The sequence below is a fragment of the Arachis hypogaea genome, chromosome 11 (genome assembly GCF_003086295.3).
Source record: "Arachis hypogaea cultivar Tifrunner chromosome 11, arahy.Tifrunner.gnm2.J5K5, whole genome shotgun sequence".
In the NCBI taxonomy this organism is placed as follows: Eukaryota; Viridiplantae; Streptophyta; class Magnoliopsida; order Fabales; family Fabaceae; genus Arachis; species Arachis hypogaea.
In genome coordinates, this window is record NC_092046.1 from 115,986,861 (window position 1) to 116,005,919 (window position 19,059).

Below are 19,059 nucleotides of genomic sequence, written 5' to 3' on the forward strand. Positions count from 1 at the left end.
ACACAATAAAACAGATAAAAGTGCAAGAAAATAGCTCGTGAAAGCAGGGAACATGAAAATTCAAGCATTGAACCCTCACTGATAATGTATGTACGCTCTGATCTCTAGTGTATAGGGTGGTCACTCTATCCTTCTCTAATCATGCTTTCTAACTTTTGTTCTTCTCCTAACCAATCAACAATAGTTAATACCCAATGCAAACATCATGAGGTCTTTTCAAGGTTGTAATGGGGCTAAGGTATAGGCAGGGGTGTATATTTGGTCAAGTGAGCTAATAAATTGAATCTTTAATTAACCCAAGCTCTAATATAACTTGTGTACACTTAATGTCATCTTTAAAGTTCATACCTACCTACCTAGAATTCCCTTTTTCAATCCATACTCATGTATCAACTTATATTTTTGGTTCTATCATATGTGCATTGATCTTCGAATTCTGAATTCAACATTGGGGTAATTTTGTCCCCTTATTTATTGATTTTTCATATTTATTATTTCTTTATTTGTTTTTTTTTTTAAATAGAGCTTGTTAATGCACATAGATTTTTAATTCTTATAGTTTCACATGAGTAGGTATCCAAATTCCCCTTAAATTTTTATGACACATTCCCTTAACAACTTTTGTTCCCACAATTTCCCATACTTAACTAGCACACACAATTCTATCTTAAGCTAACCAAAGATTCAATTTGGGATATACAATTGTTTTTTGGCTTAAGGTTAGTAATGTGGTAAAATATCGAACAAATGGGAATTAAAGGCTCAAAGTGGTTAACAAAGGTAATTGAAAAGGGTAGGCTTAATTTGGATGAGTGAGTTTAAACAAATAATGGCCTCATTCATGTGCAAGCATGCAAATATAATAACTATTGGACATATAAGATAAAACAAAATATAGATTACAATCATAGAGAAGTAAACACACAAGAATGAAATAATTATGGTTAAATAATGTAACCATTCATAAAGGCTCAAATCTTTCACAGGTTGTGTGTTCTTTAACTCAAATATCATGTTCCAAATACAACTCAAGCAAATTTATCATAAAAATTTTGAAAAATTAGTGAAATTTTTTTTCCAAAGATAGATTTTTAAAAGAAACTTATTGTCTTTTCGATCAAGTAGAACATGCATGCAACTATCCTAACCTATGCAATTTATTCTATTCTATAAAGGAAAGAAAATCTAACTAAAATATCCTAATTATTGGTGCCAGAGAAGAGAATTTACCTCCGGAAGTCAGGTACTGACCGACCTCCCCACACTTAAGGCTTTGCACCGTCCTCGGTGCCATCTCTCAGAAACAGGGGTGGGCTGGTAGCAGTATCTCCACAGGCGGGGCCGTCATGGCTCCCTGTGCTGGTAAAGAAAGTGGAGTCCGGGGTGTCTGAGTCTCTGAAATGTCCCTTGAGTAGCTCCTTGAGGTGTTTGAATCGGCGCTCGTTACGGCGCTCTCTCATCTTTGCTTTCTGTTCTTGCCGATCCAACCGTTCGATTATCTGCTGGAGCAGTTTCTTAATTGTAGATGTTTGTGGTGTTGAAGAAGGATTATCTTCAACTGGAGTAGTAGGAAGGCTTGTAGTGGCTGCTGAGAGTCTGAGGTATTTCCCGTTAGGGACATACTGATCATCCCGTGGAAGCATGGCTTTGGTGTCCCCAGCTCTGTAGGAGACTCCGGCTGCTGAGACAAGATCTGAGACCAAGGCGGGGAAAGGTAAGTTGCCCGTAATTTGCACGTGTTCTATAGCATTCCGGATATGTCTTGCGAGATTCAGAGGTTGGTCTGTAAGGATGCACCATAGTAGAACAGCCATGTCTGCAGTGAAGGAGGACTCATGAGTGCTCGGAAAGACGTAATGGGACATGATCTGTGCCCATACGCGAGCCTCCAAGGTAAGTGTTGAAGCCAAGATTCCCTTAGGACGGTTACGGTGGTATCTGTAGATCCAACGGCGGCCAGGTAATGCGATGACTCCGAGAACGGAGTCCCAGTTGAATTGGTATCTCTAGCGCTGAAGGGTGGCTACTTGAAAACGTCCATTCCTGCTGGAATAGGGGGAAGACTCAGAGCTTGCTGAATGGCCTCTTCTTTGATGGGGACTTGCTTCTGCCGGACATAAACAGACTGCAGGGTCGGCATGTAGAAGTTGGAGTAGAACTCAACTACCCAAGAAAGATTGACCTGCCTCGGCTGTCTCTGTAGGAAACTCCATTGTCTTCGCTCAAGTTGCGGCTCAACAAAGATGGCAATATTGGACGGGAGGATAAGAAGGTATTCATTGTTATAATTCCTTTCTGCCATGATAGGAAACTTCTGCTCACAGTAGCGATTGGGAAATCGCGCAGTGTCCTTTGCTGGAAAGGCTTTCTCCTTTTTGTCAACTTTTATTATCCGCTTAACTCTTTTTGTTGAGGGCTTGACGGCGGTTGAAGAAGGCTCTGCCATTAATGCTCTTTTAGTTCCTCTTCTTGCTGGTGGTTTGGAAGTTGCTTTCTCCTTTTCTTTCTTGGTGGCCATCCTGAAAGAAGGGAAGAGAAAGAAAATTAAATTTAAGGAGACATACAGCAGGGAAGGAAACGGAAAAGAGGGTGAATGATGCACAGCAAAATGTAGATGACATTAACACATGCTCTCGAGTACATATGAAAAGCCATTAATGAAAAATAGCTAGTGCAGATAAAAACAAGTGAATGCAAGGTGTTTATTGGCATGCTGGAAAAGGGCATGAGTAGCATAGACCAAGCATTACTTCGTAACAAACCATCACGTTTGTATTGACAATTGAATTTAATTAATAAAATAATAAGGAGAATTTGTGAAAAGCAAGCATTGAATAGTAGAGTAAAGTAATGTAGAAAAGTGCATAGGGCTATACAGGCTTTTTCACAAACACATGGCATGCATGGTAAGTAAGATATAAAAAGTATGAAATTGAACATGCAAGCAATCCCCTTAAAAATAATAATAATTGTCAAATAAATTGTAACAAATCACAAGCATATAATGAGGGATAATGACTCAAAAATTTTCTAGCACCATGTAAAAAGGGAAAGAAGAAAATGAAATACAAAAGTGAAAAGAAAAAGGAGGGAAAAAGAAAATAAAAATGTATATAATATAATAAGAATGATGGAAAAGAGAAGAAGGAAGAAGAAGGTAAAACCTTGTTAATGGTGGTGAGAAAGATAGAGAGTGAAAGGTGAGATAGAAGGGGGAAGGAAGAAATAAAGAGGGAAAAGAAAAATTAGGATTTGGGGGAGAGAAAGATAAGATAATTTGGCAATTTAGGTTGAGCTGTGCGGCGCATGCGACGCGGCCGCGTGGGTGCGCGTCAGGTAAGGGGACGCGATCGCGTCAGTCACGCGGTCGCGTGATCCGTGTTACGCTGCTGGCGCGAGTGCAGCCTCGCTCCAGCACAACTCTCTATTCGATTTATTTTAATTGCCAAAATTGGGTGACGCAATCGCGTGGGTCACGCGATCGCATGAGTGTGCGTTATAAAATGGGTGACGCGGCCGCGTTGGCGACGCGGTCGCGTGATAAGGATTGTGCTTCCAGCACCAATCCAGCACTACTCTTGCACAATATCTCAGTGTGCACCCTTTTACGTCGAAAATTCAGGGCACGCGGCCGCGTGGGGTACGCGGTCGCGTGGGTCGATTTGTGCCATTGGCACGCCTCCTGCCAGACTCCAGCCGAACTCTCTGTTCGTTTATTTTTTTTCTCCACCCTCTTTGCGACGCGGACGCGTCGCTGATGCGATCGCGTCGCACGGCAAAAAACCCTTTTTTTTGGAAATATAAAGACATGTAAATGAAAGAGCACAAAAGCACTAATAAAGAGAAGAGTTATTAAAGAAGAAAAACTAAAAGTGAAGAAAAGAACGATCATACCGCGGTGGGTTGTCTCCCACCAAGCACTTTGCTTTAACGTCCGTAAGTTGGACGCTCCACTAGCTCAATCAGCTGCTATGTGGGGATCTTCCAGGCGGAAGATCTCAAGCTCCTTATTTTTCTGCACCTTCTCACCATGGTACAGTTTCAGGCGTTGTCCATTAACCTTAATAAGTTCAGAGCTTGAAGGATGGCTTAGGTGATAAACTCCGTACGGTTCAGCCTTCTCTACTCTGTATGGACCTTCCCATTTTGATCTCAACTTACCGGGCATGAGCCTTAGTCGAGATTTGTAAAGGAGGACAAAATCTCCAGGTTGAAACTCTTTCTTCTTGATGTTCTGATCATGCACAGCTTTCATCTTTTCCTTGTAAATTCTGGAGTTCTCATAAGCTTCTAGGCGAAGGTTCTCCAGTTCCTGCAGTTGCAACTTCCTTTCAGCTCCGGTGTTCTCAATTCCCATGTTGCACTCCTTAACTGCCCAGAAGGCTCTGTGTTCTATTTCAACTGGGAGATGACAAGCTTTTCCATAAACCAAGCGGAAGGGACTCATCCCAATGGACGTCTTGTATGCTGTTCTATATGCCCACAGTGCATCTTGTAGCCTGGTGCTCCAGTCTTTTCTGTGAGGCTTTACTATCTTTTGCAAGATACGCTTAACTTCTCTATTTGATACCTCGGCTTGCCCATTAGTTTGGGGATGGTAAGCTGTTGCAAATTTATGGATTATCCCCTGCTTCTTCATCAATCCTGTTAGTCTCCTGTTACAAAAATGGGTGCCTTGATCGCTCATGATTGCTCGTGGTGATCCAAAGCGACATATAATATGGTTTCTCACAAAGGAAACAACGGTGTTAGCATCATCAGTGCGGGTAGGAATTGCTTCTACCCATTTGGAAACATAATCCACAGCTAACAATATATAAAAATATCCATTAGAATTTGGAAATGGACTCATGAAGTCAATGGCCCAAACATCAAAAATTTCACAGAAGAGCATATATTGTTGAGGCATCTCATCCCTCCTGGATATATTACCAAATTTCTGGCATGGGGGCAGGATTTACAAAACTCAGCAGCGTCTCTAAAAAGAGTAGGCCACCAGAATCCGCAGTCTAAGATCTTTCTAGCTGTTCTTTGAGGGCCAAAATGTCCTCCACTCTCAGATGAGTGACAGGCCTCTAAAATGGACTGGAATTCTAATTGAGGCACACAACATCTAATTATCTGGTCAGCGCCACATCTCCATAAATATGGGTCATCCCATATATAATATTTAGACTCGCTTTTCAGCTTGTCTCTTTGATGTTTAGAAAAATGTGGAGGAAATGTGCGGCTAACTAAATAATTAGCAACATGTGCATACCAAGGGATTACCGCAGATACTGCTTGCAGGTTGTCAAAAGGAAAATTATCATCTATAGGAGTAGAATCATCCTTAATATGTTCAAGGCGACTCAAGTGATCTGCTACTAAATTCTGATTACCACTCCTATCCTTTATTTCTAAATCAAATTCTTGTAACAGCAGTATCCAACGTATAAGTCTTGGTTTGGATTCCTTTTTAGCTAATAGATACTTTAGAGCTGCATGGTCTGAATACACTACTACTCTAGTACCAAGTAAATAGGCTCGGAATTTATCCAGAACAAAAACAATAGCCAGAAGCTCTTTCTCAGTAGTAGTATAATTGGACTGGGCAGTGTCTAAAGTCTTAGACGCATAGGCAATAACAAAAGGATCCTTACCTTCGTGCTGAGCCAGCGCTGCTCCTACTGCATGGTTGGAAGCATCGTACATGATTTCAAACGGCTGACTCCAGTCAGGTCCTCTCACAATTGGGGGCTTGAGTTAGAGCAGTCTTCAGCTTATCAAACGCTTGTTCGCAATCCTCACTGAACTCGAACTCAATATCCTTCTGCAGTAATCTGGACAAGGGAAGTGACACCTTACTAAAGTCCTTAATAAATCTCCTGTAGAAACCTGCATGGCCAAGGAACGAACGGACTTCCCTCACAGAAGAGGGGTAAGATAAACTAGAAATAACATTCACCTTTGCTGGGTCTACAGAAATACCATTATTAGATACCACATGTCCTAATACAATCCCTTGTTTTACCATAAAGTGGCATTTTTCAAAATTCAATACAAGGTTTGTGTTAACACATCTATCTAATACTCGAGATAATCCATCTAAGCAAAGGCTAAAAGAATCACCATAAACGCTAAAATCGTCCATAAAAACTTCCATACAGTCCTCAATAAGATCAGAGAAAAGACTCATCATGCACCTTTGGAAGGTAGCTGGTGCATTGCACAAGGCAAAGGGCATTCTCTTATAAGCATAGGTCCCAAAAGGACATGTAAAAGTAGTCTTTTCCTAATCCTCAGGAGCTATATGAATCTGGAAATAACCTGTGTAACCATCTAAAAAGCAATAATGTGATTTACCTGATAGGCGATCCAGCATTTGATCAATGAATGGAAGTGGGTAGTGATCCTTACGGGTAGCTTGGTTGAGACGCCTGTAATCAATGCAGACTCTCCAAGCATTCTGAACTCTAGTTGCTATGAGCTCTCTATGCTCACTCTTCACTGTAGTGACTCCAGATTTCTTGGACACCACTTGTACTGGGCTTACCCATTCACTGTCTGAAATGGGATATATGATACCTACTTCCAATAGTCTGGTCACTTCCTTTTTGACAACTTCCAAGATGGTGGGATTCAATCTTCTCTGGGGTTGACGGACATGTCTTGCTCCCTCTTCTAGAAATATTCTATGCTCGCAGACTTGAGGGTTGATTCCCACTATGTCTGCCAAACTCCACCCAATTGCCTTCTTATGCTTCCTCAGTACATCAAGTAACTGCTCTTCTTGTTGAGAAGTCAGTTCCCTTGCAATAATAACCGGAAGCTTCTGCTCATCCTCAAGATAAGCATATTTGAGATGTGGAGGGAGAGGTTTCAATTCTAACTTTTGATCATGGGCAGGCTCTGGATTATCTGGGGCTTGTGAAAATGGCGAAGTGCCCTCACTGTCAGTTAAGAGGGTCCCCACACTGGGACCTTGTGCAGTGTGCCTCTTTTCAAACTCTTCCTCTTGAATTTCAGCCACACTTTCGTCTATGACATCACACTGGAAGATAGAACGATCTTCTGGGGGAATGTCAATGACTCCATTCAGATTGAAGATTACTATGCGGCCATCTATTTCAAAGGAGTATGTTCCTGAAAAAGCATCCAATTTGAATTTTGATGTCTTCAGGAATGGTCTTCCAAGTAGGATTGATGATGGCTTATCTGAATCATTGTGGGGCATCTCCAAGATATAAAAATCAGTGGGAAATGTGAGCCCTTTAATATTCACCAAAACATCTTCAGCAACTCCAGCCACTGTAATAATGCTTTTATCTGCTAACACAAAACGAGCTGCCGACCTTTTTAAGGGAGGGAGCCTCAAAACATCATATATAGACAAAGGCATTATACTGACACATGCTCCTAAATCACACATGCAATCATAAATTACTACACCACCAATAGTACAACTAACTATGCAAGGACTTGGATCACTACATTTTTCAAGTAATCCTCCCATTAAAGCAGATATAGAACTACCTAAAGGAATAGTTTCTAATTCATTAATTTTGTCTTTATGGATACATAAGTATTTTAGAAACTTTGCATATTTAGGTACCTGCTGAATAACATAAAAAAGGGGAACAGTTACCTCAACCTTTTTGAATATCTCTACCATTTTAGGATCGGGGTCCAGTTGCTTCCTGGGCTTCCTTGCAAGTTGTGGAAATAGAACGGGAGTAGTGTTTTCTGTGGTGCCTGCGCTTTTTGGTGCTTCCTCCTGTGGTTGAGCTATCTCTTCTTCAGCTATGTCCTGTATATCCTCTTCCTCTTCAACATCTTCGATTTCTACCACCTCTTCAGCTGAGGCATATTCTGGTGAGCTTGGTTCCTCCTAAATCCTCTCATGCAGTGTAGTTCCGGACCTCAGGGTGATAGCATTAATGCCTCCCTTTGGATTGGGTAATGGTTGAGAGGGGATTCCAGTGGTGCTTGAAGGTTGGTTACTGGAATTTTGTGCTGATCCAAGCTGTGTCATAAAAGCTTGCATAGTAGAAGTGAAACCATTGGCATTAATACTATTCATGATGTTACTTTCCATGGCCAGTTGTCTTTTCTCAAAAGATTGCAGTAGGTCTTCAGTAGAAGGTGAAGAAGAATGGGTAAATTGAGAGGTCTGCTGCTGATTGTTCTATGGTCCTTGGTTCTGCCTCAGGTGAGGTACTCTGTAAGGTTGATTTTGCTGCCTGTTGTTGTTATTGTTCCACCTCTGATTTCCCTGATTATCTCTGCCTCCTCTGTTATTGTTGTCCCTCCAATTCTGGTTTGAATTGTCCTGCCATCCATGGTTATTATTTCCACCTTGATTGTACTCTTGGTTGGGGCGGTCATAGAAGTTGTGAGTGGATGCCACCATGTTGTCTTCTTGTTGGAGCTGCAGGCATTCATCAGTGTAATGGCTATAATCAGCACAGATTCCACAAATTCTTTGTGGGACTAGTTGTTGGTTTTGCTGTGGTGGAGGTTGAGCTTGCTGAGCTTGTTGATTCAACTGTATTTGCTTCAGCAAGTTGGTCATTTCACAGATGCTTTAAGTTAGAGCAGCAGTCTCTCTGCTAGAAGATACTTCTGCAACAGCTTTTGAATGGCCTTGCTTTTGTCTGTGGTTCCTAGTGGATTCAGCTAAATCACTAATCAATTGCCAAGCTTCATCAGTGGTCTTGTACTTCTTCATAGACCCATTGCTGGCACTTTCCAGTATGGTCTTATCTTGGGGCCTCATACCCTGTGTAACATAGCTGAGTAGCACGATCTTGTCAATCATGTGGTGGGGGCATGCTTCCAAAAGATTATTGAAGCGCTCCCAGTATTCAAAGAGAGTCTCATTGTCATCCTGAACAATTATGGAGATATCCTTCCTTAGCTTATCAGTAACTTCAGATGGAAAGAATTTCTCCAGAAACTTCTTTCTGAGTGTATCCCAGTTGGATACATTTGCTAGAGGTTGAGTGTAGTACCACTCTCTTGCTTTTCCCTCAAGAGAAAATGGAAAATCTTTCAGCAAAATTGAAGTTTCATCAGTGCCATCACGCCTGACAGTAGAACAGGCTGCCTGGAAATCTCTCAAGTGCTTGATAGGCTCTTGAGCAGGTAGGCCATGAAACTTGGGCATCAAATTTAGCAGTGCGGGTTTTATTTCAAAATCTGTAGCCATCGCTGGATGATGCGCTTGAAATGGTTGCATTGTAAAATTAGGGGCTCCTTCCTCCTAGATGGTAACTCTCCTAGCTGCCATGTTTTCTGCACGTAAAACAACCGAATCAGTAGAACGGGGGCTGGTTTCTTCCTCAGATTCACTTTCAGATCCGCCCTCAGAGCGGGCTAACCGACGCTGTTCTCGCCTTATTCGTGAAATTGTCCTTTCAATTTCGAGATCGAATATTAGCAAGCGCGGATCAGGAAGTGAACGCGTCATTTGACGGAAGAAACATGCAGCTCATAGTAGCAAAATAAAATAAAATGCAAATAAATAAATTCTAATTAATAAAATTAGCACTCTATTGCAACTCCCCGGCAACGGCGCCAAAAATTGATGAGACGCAGAAGCTGGTGAATTAAAAATTATTAAAATAGTTACGTTGCAAGTATAGTTCTTAACTCACCGAAAATCTGCCTATCAATTTAGAAATATGTCACAGAGAATTAAATTAAAAATTACTAGGAGTTTTAAGTCCCAGGTCGTCTCCCAACGAGTTGCAGAAAAGTGTGCTATCTTATTAATCAGATGTTCCAAGAAGTTGAGCTAAGTAAATTGGGATGTAAATTGAGGAAAGTTAAATAATATGAATAAAAGCCTTGACTGGGAGTTGATTGGTTGGAATTTCTATTATTGGTGGAGTGAATGTAAGATTAATTTATAATTAATGGCTGTTCTGTTTGGTTATCCTTTACCAAGTAAGGGAAAGTCAAACAAGCTGGAATGTCAAATCTGTTCACAAGTTGCAACCCACTTAGTTCAAAGGGATTGGCGTTGGTGACAGGATAGCAATCCAACTTTTAACCCAATTACAAATTTTTCCTTCACTCCTTCCAACTCAAGAATTCCTTTTAATCAACTCCCCATCAAGTAAGGAAACTACTCACGCATTGTAAATAAAGAATCTATAACACATGAAAGGGAATTAAAAGAAGACATGATTATTGGAATTGAAATTGAATTAAAAAGAAATAATCCTTGCATTAATTAATCATAAAAGTATTCAAATAACAAAATTGAACAAAACAAAGAACATAGAAGAATGAAACCAAGTTAAGAAAACAAACTAGAATGATGAAGTCTTGATGAGGAAATAACTCTTCTCAATGTTCCAATGCTAAGACCAATTGAAAATTAAAATTCTAAAACCTAGAGAGAAAAACCTAAGAGAGTAAAACTAGATCTGCCACTGTCTCCGAATGAATGTGTTAATTGTTTCTGCATGTTCTCTGACTCTAGTCTGCTGTTCCGGGCCGAAAACTGGGTCGAAATAGGGCCCAAAATCGCCCCCAATGAATTCTGCAGATTATGCAGATCGCACATGTCACGCGATCGCGTCATCCATGCAGACGCGTCATTCGCGCTTTTCCTCGCCACGCGTTCGCGTCGTCCACACTACCGCGTCGCCAGAACTTTTCCAATTCGTGCGGCCACGTGAGCCATGCGGCCGCGTCACTGCGATTTGCTCTCCTTCGCGCGGTCGCGTGAGCCATGCGACCGCGTCACTTCTCGCTGGTTATCTCCTCAAATTCTTGTGTTTCTTCCATTTTTGCTAGCTTCCTTTCCAATCTCCAACTCATTCATGCCCTATAAAGTCTGAAACACTTAACACACAGATCACGGCATCAAATGGAATAAAGGAGAATTAAAAATAAATAATTAAAGTCTCTAGGAAGCAGTTTTCAAACATGTAATAAATTCAGGAAGGAAGTCTAAATGCATGCTAATTTAATGAATAAGTGGGTAAGGATCATGATAAAACCACACAATTAAACACAATATAAACCATAAAATAGTGGTTTATCAGTGACCTTTTTACTTTTTATTTTTAGTTGATGGGTTGGAGTCGGATCATGGTTGTAAGACTCGAATCGGTAATTAAATTGGTCAGAATACTGGTTCATTGATTTATTGGTTCAACTAATAAATTAGTAGAACTGTGTTTGTTCATAGAGACAGGACACTGAGACATGGACATTGAGACAAAATTGTGTTTGACAGATGAGACATGGACAGAGATATTGTGTTCAGAGACACTGAATTAGTGTATTTTATGTCCATTCTGACAGAAAGAACACAGAGACACTAACAAATGATACAACTTATTTTTCATTTTTTCTTTCATTATTCTTGTTAATTTTTTATAATTATATTTTTTATTATTATATTTTTCTTCTCAAATTTTTTGAATGAAAAAATGAGAATAAATTAGATTTTTATCATTTGTTTTATTTTATCACCAAACAGAATATAAGAACACTAAATTCTATGTCTCTGTCCTTTATATTTTGTTCTCAGTTTCTTGTCTTGTCCTGTTCTCAGAAACAAACACAGCCTAGTTGAACTGATAGAATCGGTCCTACGTAAATAAAAAATATAAAATAGTCAAAAGTCTAAAATTAAAATTTAAAATAGATATCTTCACTAATATTTTAAAAACAATCAAGATTTAACAAATTATAATCAACAAGTTATAATTCAGTTATCATTAAATAAATATATAAAATTCTAGTATCTTTTTATAATAAAGATTTTTTAATTTTATTTTCATACTAAAATAATTATATTTTATTTCAATAACTAACTGATTAGTTTATATTTATTATATTATTTTTATTGAAAAATAATATTTAATAAATATTAAAAAAATAATAATGATATTATAATTAATAAAAATATTTGATATTTTTATTTATATATGTTTAATAATATTTATATTAATAATTATGAATAATAAAAAATATAATTAATTTAAATATAAGTGAGTATAAATTAAAATAATATTAACAAAATTATTGTATGTTTTGACTATATAATTATTAATTAGCATATAAAGTAATAAGGAATAACATAGTTTATTGGTAAGGAGAACTTACAATAATAAAGAGTTCGGTTTTTATCGATTCTAATTCTTAAATAATTATATCACTGGACTGGATTGGTTGAAGGTTCAGTTTATCGATTTTTTGGTCGAACAAGCCAATCCAATCGAACCGGCTAATCCGGTCCAGTTCTTACAACACTGAGTCGAATAAGAAGAATATTTGAAAAAAAATGCTATTTTTTTAGAAATACAAAAAAAAAAAAAATAAAGAAAAACAGGCTGTACGTTTAACCTAATATTTAAATAGGCATAAATTTAGATACAAATATTGGTTCGATTAAATGGATAAACAATATCAGCCTCAACGAATTTGGCTTATTTTAACCGTCTTAAAAAGCAATATATAAAACTATATTTTTAGGTAAATTTTTGTTTTAATGTACGGCTGGTGTTTCTTCAAATGTCACTAGAAAATATATCGTTCCAGATTAAGTCCAAAATTTTTAGATAACAAAGTAGTGAAACCAAAATTACTCGTAAAAATTCATAAACAAAGGAGGTCCAAATATAGAATCTTGGATTCTCCAAATTCCTGAGGCATTCATAACAAGTACGTGAGAATGGTTTTGAATTTCAAAAATATTACGAAAGAAAAATATTTCTTAAGAAAACAAAAAGAAGAATAATGATTATAAAGGAGACAAGTAAATTGAAAAAAGTAAATTTAATTTTGGGTTAAGTACTTTTTTTCGTTCCTAAGGTCTAGGGTGAAAATTAAATTCGTTTTCGACCTTTTTTTATTATTAAAATCATCATCAACGTTACTAAATGTTTTAAAATCATCATTTTCATAAAAAATAATAATGCTTTGACAATTTTGCCCTTAAAACAAAAATAAAAAACCTCTTTTCCACTAACTCCCTCTGTCCCCCTGCATCTTCATCATCATCATCTCTCTCTCTCTCTTTTTCTCTCTTCACCACTACCACCACCATCACCACCACCACCAATTATCCTTAACTCTTTTCACTTAAATCCCTTACCCAACACAACCCAACACCCAACACAAAATAACACTCAGACCTCAACAAGTCCCAAAAAAAAAGTGAGGGTTTAGGGATGCGACGGGAAGTACAACGAGAAGGAAAGTCACTGCTGCTGCCACTGGCTCACCGAAGAGAGAGAGAGAGAAGGTATGAAACAGAAGGAGGGGTTATTGCCGCGTTTGCCGCTGTTGCTGCTGGTTTATCGCGGTTGCCGCTGGTTTATCGCGGTTGCCGTTGGTTCGTTGCTTCTGCCGTTGGAGCCTACCAAGTGTAGGTGTTATTCCGGTGATACCAAGTTCTGCCTAAGACGACACCGGTATTCAAAGCCATCAAGCTCTTCCACACTCCATCGAACTAATTCTGCCACCGCTTAACTGTTTGTGATTCTCACTTCAAAATTGAATTGCTGTTGTCATTTGTTGTTGTTATTTAGATGAGAGGGTGGCTGACATTGTGATAGATGAAGAGTTATGATTGGTGTTAGAGTTAAGGGTAGTGGGTGGTATGGTAGTGATGGTGTTAGAGATGAGAAAGAAAGAGAGAGAAAGAGATGTGCGTTGATGCAGGGGGACAGGGGGTTAGTGGTGAGGGTGGGAGAGAGGGGTTTTTTTGTTTTTGTTTTAAGGGAAAAATCATCAAAGCATTATTATTTTTTATGAAAAGGATGATTTAAAACATTTAGTAACATTGAGGATGATTTTAATAACAAAAAAAAGTCGGAGACGAATTTGATTTTCACCCCAAACCTTAGGGATGAAAAAAATACTTAACCCTTTAATTTTTTATAATAAGAAGATATACAAAATTAACTTAAATATTAGAGTGTCTTTGTCATTATTTTACGAGTTCTGTTATTTCATCAAAATTAAAACAATAAAACATACTTTTAATATTGGACATCAAACAATAAAGCTTCACATTCAATTGATTTAATCAACCAAGTTAAACCAAAATTTTTAGATTCATGCTCTTTTTTTTTCATGGTTTCTTCTTCTTGTTCTTGTTTCAAATTTATGCACGCACATTCTTTTTCACCCCTGATGCTACATCTTCTTCTTTTTCTCCTCCTTCTTTTTCATCCTTCTCCTTCATCATCATCATGATCATCATCGTTATCATCATTGTCGTCTTCTTCTAATACGTGTCGTCGTTATCGTTATTGTCGTTATTATTATCGGTCATCAATTTTTGTCATATTGATAACACTGTCTAATCCAAAATTGATTTGAGTGTGTTTTTGTTCAAAATTAACTTGGTCTGTGCTTGTTTTGGAACGAGTTTGTTTGTGTATCATCATTCTTAAGTAATTTCGATTCATTCAAAATTTAATTTTCGGTTCATTCTGAATGTAATTTCAGTTCATTTCTGAGTGAATTTCTGATCATTCAATTTTGTTTGTTTGCTTGTTTTCGAACGTAATCATTAAATAATGTCATTTATTTCTGGATTTAAATAAGATGCACTTGATCTGTACTTGTTTTAAAACGAGTTTATTTTGTGTATCGTCATCATTAAGTAATTTTGGTTCATTCAGAATTTAATTTTTGGTTCATTCTGGATGTAAGTTCGGTTCATTTCTGAGTGAATTAAGGTGCATTTGGTCTCTTTGTTCTTCACAATTCAAAATTATTTCTCATCACATCCTCTCTTAAGAGGAATAAAACCAAGAAAAAAGAAAAAAATCAAACAAAAAAAAAAGAAACAAGAATAAAAAACTCCTCAAAACTCTTCATCATATTCTTTTTCTTGTCTTGTTCATCTTCTCCTTCTTGGTTTTCCTTCTCATAATTCTTCTTATTTTACCCTCTTAACAATAACAAAAACATGAAAAAATCATACAAAGAAGAAGAAATGTATAATGCTGCAAAATCACTTGATGGATTTGAATGTATTTTTGTTCATGATTCAATTTTGTTTGTGTGCTTGTTTTCAAATACAATCATTAAGTAATTTCGGTTCATTATGGATTTAAATAAGGTGCACTTGGTCTGTGTTTGTTTTGAAATGAGCTTGTTTGTGTATCGTCATTTTAAGTAATTTCGGTTCATTTGAAATTTAATTTTCGGTTCATTCTGGATGTAATTTTGGTTCATTTCTAAGTGAATTTCTGATCATTCATTTTTGTTTGTATGCTTATTTTCGAAAGCAAACATTAAGTAATTTCAGTTCATTCTAGATTTAAATAAGGTACACTTGGTCTGTGCTTGTTTTGAAACGAGTTTATTTGTGTATTGTCATCGTTAAGTAATTTTAATTCATGCAAAATTTAATTTTTGGTTCATTTTAGATGTAATTTCAGTTCATTTCTGTCAATTGGTGCTTCTAATTCAATACGAAATGATGATAAACTGGTTAAGACGAACCATGTTCCTGCGACTTTCTCTTTAGTACTTCTTCCTATACAGAATTTCCCCATTCTAAAAGAAGGTGGGAAAAGCCAAACACCAATGACAGGTTCTGATTCTAGAGGAAAATATTGTGCCACTAATGCTCAGGATGATGCTGATTTTGCCATCAAAAAGCTCAAAGGGCAGCATCATTAGGCTGATGATAGCTTGATAGAGGGTATCTTAGCCGCTGTTAGTAATGATGTTGATAAGGCTGCAACTTTATTGGAAACAATGGCTTCTGCATTTAACATTGAAGAATGCAAAGTATCAAGTGATCCTGGAGCAGCTAATTCATATTATGTTCCCTGCAAGGAGAACATTGATGAGAGTCTAATGTTAGGAAAGGAGTAGGATGACAATCCAATCAATTCAAGTGTTAGTCATCTCGAAGATAATGGTAAAGTCTTTGCAGATAGAAATGCTTCGATGGATGAATTTTTTTATGATGATAATCTTAGATGCCAACTGAGCTTCTTGAATTCTATTCTTATTGAGCCTGAATGGGAAGAGGATGATGTCTACCTTAGCCATCGAAAAGATGCATTGAAGACGATGAGGTATAAATGCTAACTTATTTTTTTGCTATAGAAATTTCTATTTTTTATATTATTGTCTTACATATTCAATCAGATCCAGAAGGTCTAATTAATTTGTGTCATCTAATAATATTATCTTTTGCCCATTTTTCAATTCTAGATTTATTAGTCTATCCACATATCTTACTAAATAATTATAATCTTCAGCCATGATAGAGATAATAAACTTTTTGGATTCAACTTTAACTTATTTGATTGAAAGGATTTTATTTCTGTTTTAGACTCTCACAATGATCACCAGGCATTAATTTATTTTAGCCTATCTTTTCATACAGGTTAGCATCTCGACATTCTAGGGCAGCTGCTGATGCTTTCTTAAGAGGTGATCAATTTTCTGCTCAGCAACACTCAATGAAGGCCCGAGAGGAATGGCATACAGTTGAATGCTGAATCCCATTTGAAACATGTTCCCATACCATCTGTTATGTTACGAGGATCATTTATGTTGATATTTTTTGTAATCCTTATATTTATTTCTCAATTCAGATGGTTACTATATGGAAATTTAGGATATAACATTCCATTCACCATTTGCTGTAAATACCTTTTCATCCATAACCTGTTTTGGAACATGTTTGGCAATAAATTACTTCAGAGAAATAAGTGTTTTATAAGCTTTTGATCATGGGTTGCTTTAGAAGCTAATTTAAATGCAGTCATGGATTTGCTAAAATATAACCAATTCTTCTTGTTAGAGATCAATTTATGGTTGAGATTTCTTCTCCTTCCTTCTTTGCAGTAAAAATGAAAGTAGAATAAAAGGGAAACATGGATTCATTTTAGTTCAGTCCTCTAACCTACTTTTAATTCGTAAGGTCTTCACTATTTGAATAAAGTTGTATTTCACTAATGAATTTTGAGCCGTTAAAGCTTGGAAAATATTTGCATAAATTTAAGGAGATGCTTACACATTTTTAAAACTTGCAACAATCATACCAACTAGGATTGCTTTTTTATCATGTATTTTTGTTAGTATATTTACTATTATTATTAATGATAACTATTAACTAGAACCACACTTATCTTCAAAACCAAGTATGTATATGTCAAAAATCATTGTCATTTTCCTTTAGAATTTCATAAAGGAAAAGTCTCCGAGACCAGCAATTTTTTAAAAAGTTGGCCAGCATTTAACCATCAAAATAAAATTGAATAATTCCACACCATTGGATTTAATCTCACACCATTAAAAACACTATTGATGGTCAATTGATGATTACAAAATACAAAAGTTGCTGGCCCCTAGCACTCCTCTTTCATGAAACTATCAATCAAGAAATAAATTTGGATTTCTCATTCTTATCCATTTAAACATAATTTTGTTAAAAGAAAAAGACAAATATCAGATTGAAACCACTTTCACTACTAGTACTTGATCAAACTGAACTGAAGACAATTTAAATGTTTGGCTACAAACAAGTAGGGCCAGAATATTAGGGTAACCAAACATCAGAAACAACAAAGGAAGGTTCCCTGTTATTACACTCTCCTTTTATGAAATTTCTTCTATATTTGCTAAATTCTTAAATGACAAAATGCCTCGTTCACTTAACTAGAAACTGACACAATATTCTACATATTTGTAATAAACCAAATTCACAATCAAAGCAACACAAGCAGCCATCAATTGAACCTAATACCCTCTAGCTTCAGTAATTGTTGTTAAAGAGTGTTCCTTTTTTTTTCTACGTAGCCCTTCTTTGATATTCCAAATTTCATACTTCATATGCTATGGCAAATTTTGGAACTAGCTAAAGAATACCAACCTCCTCAAAACCTTCATCCAAAGTTGAATCTCATGAACTTAAAGAGAATCATGAAAAACTCTACACTGACATCAAAATATACTATCCCTTTAACATGCCATTAACTTCAGAAGCTGCAGCAATCAGAATCATGAGGAACTTAGGGAATCTTGGTTTATATTACACATTATTCTTTTGGATCATACTCTTCATAGTCTTCATCCCCGGCATAAAGTTTCATTGATTATTTTGGTTATAATGACATATGTAATAACCATTTACTGTTTAATCCTAAGGGCATTCCCTTATTCTGTTTTGCTTCACAAAGTTATAGATAAAAGGTTTGTGATGTCATTGTTAGTGTTTGTAACTGTGGTGATGCTTGTGGTGACTGAAGCTGGGACTCATCTTGTTGTTACTTTAGCTATTGTTGTTCCTATAATTTTGATTCATGCACTTTTATGGATTACTCATCACCATTCCTTTGACATTGAAGATCATTATTGTAACTGTACTTGTGAAGTTGGTGCTGATGGCCCAGAGAAAGTTTGATTTTTTAGTTATAAGTCAACATCTCAATATTTTTTTTCTCTGCAATTGCAGTGTAATAGAAGTGTTGGAATTGTGAATAAAATGAATTGCAGCATTCTTTTTCAAAGCCGTGGGTGGAATCTACTATAATTATCAAGTTAGGCTGCTTGCATTATACATTTTGGGTTTGGCTCTTCCCCAACCCTTTATTCTTTTTCCTTGCTGTGAAAATGATTAAGAAAATTTTCAATAATAAGGCTTTGTTCCAACTCAGATTAGTTTGAATCAAGTTTGTGTTAAGAGCTATTAGTATTTGAGGAAGTATTTTGACAACAATAATAATAATCTTAAAATTTTATTATTAAACCTATGTAATTAAATTATTGTTTAGAACATTCTATTTCATTTTTATGCTGTAAAACTAAGGTGAATTCTGATGAACTTTGGAGAAAGTAAAGAGTGTAGCGTTCCGTGAACTCTAAAGCCTAACCTCTATACTCTGAATCCTAAATCCTAAACTCTTAATTCTAAACCCTAAACTCTGAATCCTAAATTCTAAACCCTAAATTTTAAATTCTAAACTCTAAGTTTGAGCTATTGATATAAAATATAATAAATGAAGAGATAAAGTTTGTTGAGAGAATCCCTAATCCGGCCCTGACAATTACTTCGAAGGGACAACGAGGCCCTTAACA

General features: G+C 36.6%; 1 non-coding gene and 2 pseudogenes across 1 annotated transcript; all 3 read left to right on the top strand.

The window, feature by feature from the left end:
- The first annotated feature begins 8,794 nt into the window (after positions 1-8,794).
- On the top strand, positions 8,795-8,902 carry LOC112725239 (small nucleolar RNA R71). The gene has a single exon (XR_003164360.1). It is a non-coding gene; the product is annotated as a small nucleolar RNA R71 (small nucleolar RNA).
- A 4,273-nt stretch (positions 8,903-13,175) lies between these two features.
- On the top strand, positions 13,176-16,478 carry LOC112721664 (uncharacterized; annotated as a pseudogene).
- A 1,220-nt stretch (positions 16,479-17,698) lies between these two features.
- On the top strand, positions 17,699-18,424 carry LOC112721665 (uncharacterized; annotated as a pseudogene).
- The last annotated feature ends 635 nt before the right edge of the window (positions 18,425-19,059 follow it).